Source organism: Rutidosis leptorrhynchoides, chromosome 4 (assembly GCF_046630445.1).
Source record: "Rutidosis leptorrhynchoides isolate AG116_Rl617_1_P2 chromosome 4, CSIRO_AGI_Rlap_v1, whole genome shotgun sequence".
In the NCBI taxonomy this organism is placed as follows: Eukaryota; Viridiplantae; Streptophyta; class Magnoliopsida; order Asterales; family Asteraceae; genus Rutidosis; species Rutidosis leptorrhynchoides.
In genome coordinates, this window is record NC_092336.1 from 326,064,184 (window position 1) to 326,073,296 (window position 9,113).

Here is a 9,113-nt window from a genome sequence, read left to right on the forward strand (position 1 = left end):
TAATATCATTAACCACACAAATAGGGTCCTAAAATAAGTTTTTTGAAACCCATAAATAAGGTCTTATAAAATAATTAAGGACCACACGAATAGAGTCCTAAATACTATATTGCGAGCTTTCGATAGTCCTAAAACACACAAAAAAGGTCCTAAAAGCACATGTTAGGACTGTTAATGAAGGTCCTAATATCCTTACTAAGATGATGATACCCTTTTTAGGGTCCTATAATATAATTATTTACATTATAAATTGGTCCTAAAACATATATTAGGATCATAATAAATATAAAAGGTCATAATGTAAATAGTACAAATATAACACATAAATTCCGGAAATGAAATTGACATTCAAAACTTAATTTATTTAATAACAAATTTAAATAATATGTTTCAAATAGCAGTAAACATAAAAAGGTAACAAAAAAATCAAACATAAAAGTATTGTAACATATGACGATAATAAATAGCAGCGAAAACATGAATCATGAATCATAAATCCCGGATCATCATGCAATCTTCTCAATCTTGAGGCACTACCTACAAACAAGTCATTGATCTATTAGCGTGAACATTGACATTATTAAAATTAATAATATCAAAGGTTTAAAAAGAGTTTAAGAACATACCATCTCCAAATTCATAAAAGGGAATCAAGTTATGTTCGTCAATAGCGGCCAAGGTTTTCCCGATAATATTTGATAGGGATTTAAAGTTTAAACCATCTCCAATATGATGAGAACTTTTTATGTTAAACGACCTTAAACCTATACACCAAAACTGTAGTTAGCATGTTCAGCTAAAGTAAAGCTAGAGAAAATGCACTAAGGATAATAATTTACCAGTCCACTCATTACTCTTGTTGAAGTCAATACCAAGAATTAGGTTAGCGGCCTCGAGCATTGCACAAGCGAAAGCTTCAGTCACCTGCATAGCATAGAAAGACCCGTTTAAACAACTACAAACTTTCTAAACAAACTAAAGACAAATACATAAACCAATGTAATTGCCAAGATATTACAATCTTGCAATAAGCACAAAATCGCACCATGTAAAAAAGAAAGTCTTTAAGATCTATTACTCCAAGCGTGGCGTAAAATTAAACTTTACTATTGAACAAGATCTTTACAATTGAAAATCAAATGTAAATAATTTAAAATATATAATCTAAAAAAGAAAGTGACATGTTAACCAGTATTACCTGGAAGGATCATGTATAATGTCGACCATGAATATGTGTATCAATATTCTTCCATCAACTAATACAACACAACCAATAAATATTTGTTAGAACAAAGGATACTCTTAAAGGATTAGTGTAACTGTTATAGAATAGAACCCCTCGGTATTATGCTTTATTCATCAACTATTTATAGGATTACATAGAAAACCCTAAACCTAATTTAACCTAATGGGCCGAGTCCACTAGGTAATCGGGTTGGGCTACACATATTATAATATATCATCTAACACTCCTCGCAGTCCGAGCGGCGAAATCGCAAAAGCTCGAGACTGGAAGAAAACACTAAACATAAAAAGAATAAATAAAAACACAATTTTCTCTCTAATTTGTTGTATGAAATTGATTGATATCGCTGAAAAGGAGAAGCTGTCAAGAAATCTGCAACTCTATCGGCGAATATCAGGCTATTCGGTGCAACAAATGAGGAAAAAAAAAAGTTTCTTTTTACGTCTTTATTTATTGTTTATTGTTTTGTTCCAGTCCGAACTTTCGTGATTTCGCCGTTCGAACTGCGGGGAAGTGTTAAGAGTATAGATTAGGCCCGGCCCGTTTGTGGGTTTAGGGTTTCTAGGTTACCTTGTACTCTCTATAAATAGTGTGTCAATAAAGCATAATAACCTACGGCGTCCACTATCAGAGATGTGGCAAAAGAGACCTTAGGAGTGGCTATAGGGACATCGAGAGCCCATAAGAGTAGAAGAGAGTCGTGGTGGCTTAGTGATGATGTCCAATCGAAAGTCGCGTTAAAGCAGACGAGGTTTAGGGAGCTCATTACTCTTGGAGAAGGGACACCTGAAGAGAGAACTAGGGTAGAAGAAAGATATAAAGAAGCTAAAAGAGAAGCTAAGAAGGCCGTAGCAATTGCAAAAGACAAAGCATATGAAGACTTGTATAGAAAACTAGACTCTAAAGAGGGAGCTAATGACATATATAGGATAGCCAAAGCTAGGGAGCGAGGAAGGAGGGACTTAGGTAACATCAAATATATCAAGGATGTAGCAGGGCAAAGTATAGTGAGAGAAGACCTTATTAGGAAAAGATGGGAAGAATATTTTGCATCCCTTTTCGGTAGGGGAAGACCAGAGCGGAACGGTGAACCCCACGAGGTTCAGGAGTTTCAAAACAACTGTTTCTGCACGAGGATTAATCAGGAGGAAGTTAGATTGGCCCTACGAAAGATGGGGAGAAACAAAGCAGTAGGACCAGACCAAATTCCGATTGAGGCGTGGAAGTGCCTAGGAGGTGACGGGGTTAGATGGTTGACAAACCTTTTCAACACGACGTTTAGAAGCGCAAATATGCCTATGGAATGGAGACTCAGTGAGGTTATTCCCATTCACAAGAACAAGGGAGATGCGCAATTATGTAGTAACTATAGAGGCATAAAGTTACTCAGTCATACTATGAAGCTTTGGGAAAGAGTGATCGAGACGAGGCTCAGACGCGAGACAAAGGTTTCAGAGAACCAATTCGGCTTCATGCCAGGACGCTCGTCGATGGAAGCGATTCACATAGTTAGAAGCCTTATGGAGAAGTATAGGGAAAAGCAAAAGAACCTACACATGGCGTTCTTAGACTTGGAAAAAGCTTATGACTGTGTCCCGCGTGAGCTGATTTGGAAGACTCTTAATGCTAGGGGAGTCCCAAGTAGATATATAAGATCTATTAGAGATATGTACGAGGGGGCGAAGACTCGTGTACGTACGACGGTAGGAAACACAGAGTTTTTCCCGGTAGAGGTTGGTTTACATCAGGGATCTGCCCTTAGCCCTTATCTTTTCGCTTTGATCCTAGACGAGTTGACTCATAGGATACAAGACAACATCCCATGGTGCCTGATTTTCGCCGACGATATTGTATTAGTTTCGGATTCTCAGGATGAGCTTAACAGGAGGCTAGAGCAATGGAGGATCGCCTTAGAATCAAATGGCCTACGGATTAGCAGACTTAAATCGGAGTACCTTAGATGCGATTTCAAGGGGGGCGAAGAGGAACACGACGATATAGTGGATATCAGAATTGGGGATCAGATTCTACCCCCGCAAGAGTCCTTTAGATATTTAGGCTCGATGCTTCACATTTCGGGAAGGATAGATGAGGATGTGACGCATCGTATACGAGTAGGATCGTTGAAGTGGAGGGCTGCGAAAGGGGTGTTGTGCGACAAGAAGGTCCCACTTAAACTGAAAGGTAAATTCTTTAAGGTAGCAATTAGACCAGCCATGTTGTACGGATCAGAGTGTTGGCCAATGACGAAGGCCCAAGAGAGGAGGATGGAGGTGGCAGAAATGAGGATGCTTAGATGGACGTGTGGTAAGACCATGTTAGATATGATACCAAATGGAGTTTTTAGAGAGAAATTGGAAGTTGGGAACATCATCAACAAACTTAGGGAAGGACGACTTAGATGGTTTGGGCATGTTAGAAGGCGCCCACTTTTAGCCCAGTTAGGAGAGTCGAGACCCTCGCCGTTGGCGGCGTAAGGAGAAGGGGTAGACCTAGACGTAGGATGGAGGATAGATTGAAGCTTGACATGAAAGAGCTCCTACTGACGGAGGACATGACTTCTGATAGGAGCCTGTGGAGGAGTAGAATTAGAATTATTGAGTAGGTTTTTTTTTTTTTTTTTTTTTTTTTTTTTTTTTTTCATTGTGTTAGTTACTTTTATTATACAACTACATATATAACTATAACCAGATATTCAATAACCACACTATTTATACCCCTCTACATGGTTTATATGCCTTTGTATCTATGTATATGTTTTTAGGCTATATATATGCACCGATGTATATGTTTGTATCTCTATATATATGTATCTATGTATCTAAGTGCATGTATTGGTGTATGTAGGTTTGTCTGTCTTGTATCTGTACCTAGGTATATATATCTACGAATGTATCTATATGTATTTATGTTTATGCATGTTTTTTTTTTTTTTTTTTTTTCATGCTTTCGTGTGGTATATAATTATATATACATCGATGTGTGTGTCTGTGTGGGTGCGTATATGTATATGTATATGTATATGTATATATCTTGTTTGTCTGTATGTCTACCTGAAATTAAATGGTTATGTGCACTATTTTATTCATGCTCTTTGCCCTACTGTTGTGCATTACTGCTATATGTGTCCCCTTTATGGTTACTGTGTATGGTTGCTTCTTGCTAGGCGCTCATTACTCGTACAGGTACGTATCATTTGCCCTGTCTATTTCGTTCTTATGAGCTCTTCGGGCCGGAGGTCCTTTAGGAAGCAATCTCTTTTGCGCTAGAGTAGAGGGAGGGACGACCTTATCTAGGCGCGGGTTCTATACCCGCGGGTGGAGTAGTGACTTCCTTCTAATCTAAGGTACGAGGAATGATTGTCTACACTCACCTCCCCCATACCCCACTTTCGTTGGATTGGGTAATGTTGTTGTTGTTGTTGTTGTTCTATTGATTAACATGGTATCAGAGCGGGTATGATCCGACCTAGTCGGTCATCATAATCTGTTTCCTCTATACCCCGTCAAATCACAAAAACCCTACCCACCATCTCAAACCTAAATACCGTTATTTTTTTCTAAGCCGCCGATTATATCCTTGTCTTTCTCTTTGAAGAATCAAATCGAAAGCAAACGTGGTTATTTATTTTCTTTCTATCGCAAGATTTTTGTTCTGTTAGCATAATAACCTACGGGGTTCTATTGATTGACATGGTATCAGAGCGGGTATGATCCGACCTAGTCGGTCATCATAATATGTTTCCTCTATACCCCGTCAAATCACAAAAACCCTACCCACCATCTCAAACCTAAATACCGTTATTTTTTTCTAAGCCGCCGATTATATCCTTGTCTTTCTCTTTGAAGAATCAAATCGAAAGCAAACGTGGTTATTTATTTTCTTTCTATCGCAAGATTTTTGTTCTGTTACCCATTACCAAATTACTCATACACGAGCAACATATGTGGCGCCTTTTCAATCGTATCAATTAACAAATCCTATTTTTCTTTACCCTTCACCGTATTCTTTCATCTTTTTTGATTATTTATAATCGGCGTGGGGCTGAGCCGCCTAGCTTGACTAGGTTCCAAACCCTGGAAAAAAAAAAAGAATATTTTGTCAAAAATTCTTATTTGCAGCATTGAATAATATTGTTATCGTCGACAAAAGTAGCATATCAAAGCGGTACTTGATCCTTCGGCACAGCAAGCCACATCGTAAAAGAAAAGAAAAACGTTACGGAAAAGGATGGACTCTTGGCTTATGTGTTATACATGTTGTTCGGCTATTCGATTTATCAATTCTGTCATGGTATCAGAGCTAAGGTGGACGGTTTGTTCTACAGCGAGTCCGAGTCAGGCCCCCATGTGTGTGCCGCCGTCGCTACAAAGAGATGAGTCAGGCTTTCTTCTTCTTCTCTTGCCGCCATCTCTACAACCGTTCCACGACTCGATGTGAGGGGCGTGTTGGGAAGTTATCCCACATCGGTCATGGACAAAAACAAATGTATGCATATAAGACTAAGGGGAAGTCCCTCTATCACCAATTGGTTTTAGAAAAGGATGGACTCTTGGCTTATGTGTTATACATGTTGTTCGGCTATTCGATTTATCAATTCTATCAGTAACACTGTATTTTAATATGGTTTATAAACTAGTACAATCTATCCCACTTGCATCCCTCTAATGAATGCATCTTTTCATTTCAATAATAATAAAAAAGCCCACTAATTTAAACCTCAGTAACACATAAAACCTAACTAATTTAACAAACAAAAACAAGTAATGTAGTTCAAAAAAACAGATATGAAAAAGGTATACCTAGAATTGATCCTGAAAGCAGTAGGAAGTGGTTTCCTTTAACACTGAATTTATATGTCGAGTCAAATGTATCAAGCTTCACACATCAATTTATGTTCCTGGACAATGAAAACGACAAAATTACACCTCTTTCTCTGTTTAACAATAGAGGTCATACTTCTTAACAAGGATTTGCAGATTTATATTACTGAAATAAATAAAAATACAGACCTAGCATGTTGAGGAAACGTTTTCCAGTGATATGCTTCCATATATGCTCCTCACTTTTATTGACTGCGTGCTAGGGATGAAATCGGTACAGGTACCGTACCGAACTGTACCGAAACCGAAACCGAAAGTACCAATACTGAAATTGCTCAAAACCAAGAACCGAATACCGAACCGAATTTACAAAACGGTACCGGTACGGGTATTTTCGGTATAGTACAGAATGGAACCAAAAATTCTACCTTCGTTGTCTGAATTTGAAAGATTTCTTCATATTGCAAATTAGGAAGAAGTAGTAATTATGAAAGATGTCTACTGAATTTGAACTAGCACCTTCGTTGTGATCAGTAACACCATTAGTCCATTACCTTATGTAACATGTGCAAAATCAATAAAGTATGACTACTGAATTTGCATTTCAGGCTATTGAAACGCATAGCAAGTTGACAAACCACAATGAGAACATAATCTTAATAATATATGATATATAATGTTGGACGGTTGTCCAAAATAAATGAAAAACATTTGTTAGGCAAAATTGAATGGTGAATAGTTAGAAATTACGTAGTACTTTGAATAGATTTTACCAAACAATTGAAGACTTTTGGTTCTACAATCAAACGAGCTATTATCAAATCAAAGATGTGCTAGCTGGTTGTTCTACAATCAAACGAGCTATGAGCTTTCATAAGAAAGAACCGAAGAAGTTTATGTATTTTCATAATTCGGATCCAAAATCGGTTTCACCGTACAGAACCGGTACGGATACCGAAAATACCGAAACCGAAAATTCTCAAAACCAAGAACCGAAACTGAATCCCTATCGGTACCGATTTTCGGTAACGGTACCGGTTCGGTTTCGGTTTCGGTTTTTCGGCACTTTTGCTCATCCCTACTGTGTGCCCTGTTAGCTTGCAGATTAACTTAGACCTGCAGTACACCAAACACAAGTAAATCAACAAGCACACATTGAAATCACATTCAAAGAGCAAACTCGTATCAATGTGTGGTATACACTAAATCATCACTCCTAAAAAGAAGTGCAAAATTAAATTTCTGGCAGGCAGAGATCAAAAGAATTACTCAAAATTTCATTTTTGATGAGTAAAGAAATGAAAGTTCATACTTCACTAATTAACTATTCCAATATTGTTTAATTTTACAGTTTACACCTTTTGATAAAACGCTAACCCTAGAAATTTATTAAAAAGCAAACCATAAAGCCTGTTTTTATTTAAAAAGTATACTGAAAGCTTACAATTAACATTAAGCAGCCATACACATCAAAATAACATAAATCGTCAATATGAATGAAGTTAATTCAGTAGGCCCTAGATTGTTTGAACAAAATTGGGGAAAGTAAGTATACCGGCAAAGGGGGTCTTGATTGAACATATTGAGAGGTGGTTTATTACGAGCCAAAACGGAATCGATGAGTCCAAGGTGACAGTGTTTGGTTTGTGCATATGATTCACGAGCATCTGCAGGCAAATCATGGCGGGTTTAATAAAAATTGAATGAAATTAAATGAAAAATGGAACTTAATAAAGAATATGTAAAGGATCTAAAATAGAGGTGTTTTTAATTGAATGAAAAAAATCAACACCTTAATCGTTTTGAGGCAAACACAGGAAACTCCATATCTGAAGGTGTTTTTATTCGGATCTACATATGAGAGAAAGATGGAGGTGTTTCTTTTCAGATCTAAAATGTGAGTAATGACTTTGAAGGCGTTTTTTTCAAAAATTTTAAGTGTTAAAATAATACACCATCAAAATTTTAGAGGAAAAATAGTGGCAACTAGATTATAAACGGGTGCGGCGGGCACATCTTGGTTTGCCTTTCATGTAATTGATTCGTGATACCGTTGGTGTTTTAACAAATTAGGAGTGGCTAAAGTGAGCCAATAGTGTTAACATTAACAAATTGAAAGTGCCTACAGTGAGCCAAAAGTTACCAGTTACATATATTTGACTATACAGATTGACAAAATATGTGGTGTTGGTTAATGGCATTTGTTCCTGGCTTAACTCCTTTGTTTTCTTAGATTGGTTGTTGTCGCTTTCCTGGGTTACATTCTTCTCACAGCTGGATTCTTCTTTCGCTTGCGAATAGACGACCCTGCATTCATGAAAATTTGTATGGTTTACTATGGCTATTTTATTTGATCTATTTGTTTAGGTTTTACCTTATATGCGGTTGAGTTCCACTGCTTGAGGTCTGTCAGAGAGCAATGGTTTTTGACTTTTTCCTTCTCAGGGTCGCTGTAGCGTTTTCATTCTAGTTGTAGAAGGGGTCTTGTTTTAGTGGGTATTATGCATAAAGCAAAAATATATATATATAAAAAATAAATAAATAAATTATGTGACTGAAGCGAGTAGGATTGTTTAAGCTGTAGATGGTTCACAGTTTAAACAACATCTGAACAAACATGGTAACAAAAGAGAAGATGCATATAACAACATATAATAACATGTAAAAAAAATTCAAGAGAACCCATGAGTTAGCAATAGACAAACTACTAAAGCAACTACCCACAGCTACGTGTCTTCAAATTCGAATTGTAAATGAACGTGGCAAATGAATTCTTGTTGCATTTTAAAACGCACGACCAAGTCCTATCCTATAATGTTTAGGCGTGAAACAACACGCAAATTACTGGAGCAATCCACACACAAATCTACGAAAAGAGACGTTAAAAAACCAAGGGAACCTCAAACCGAACACAAAAAGAAAAATGAAGATAACTCTTAGACGGAAGGTAGGACTTATAAAAAAGTAGCAGATCGAGCCCAAAACATTTATGTTTTTCGTATGTAGCAGTGCATGTTTACATTATCAAATAGGTATGACGTTGA

General features: G+C 37.1%; 1 long non-coding RNA gene across 3 annotated transcripts; it reads right to left on the bottom strand.

Annotated features, from left to right (window-relative positions):
- Nucleotides 1–335: 335 nt before the first annotated feature.
- LOC139904580 (uncharacterized) lies at nt 336–7,995 on the bottom strand. Of its 3 annotated transcripts, none has more exons than XR_011778893.1 (9): nt 7,862–7,995; nt 7,625–7,736; nt 6,843–7,185; nt 6,259–6,623; nt 6,049–6,146; nt 1,199–1,256; nt 840–924; nt 627–764; nt 336–537 (listed from the first exon to the last, which is right to left on the bottom strand). It is a non-coding gene; the product is annotated as an uncharacterized lncRNA (long non-coding RNA). The 3 variants fall into 3 exon arrangements; XR_011778894.1 differs by adding an exon at nt 5,241–5,322 and having other exon boundaries at nt 6,259–7,185; XR_011778892.1 differs by having other exon boundaries at nt 6,259–7,185.
- Nucleotides 7,996–9,113: the final 1,118 nt, after the last annotated feature.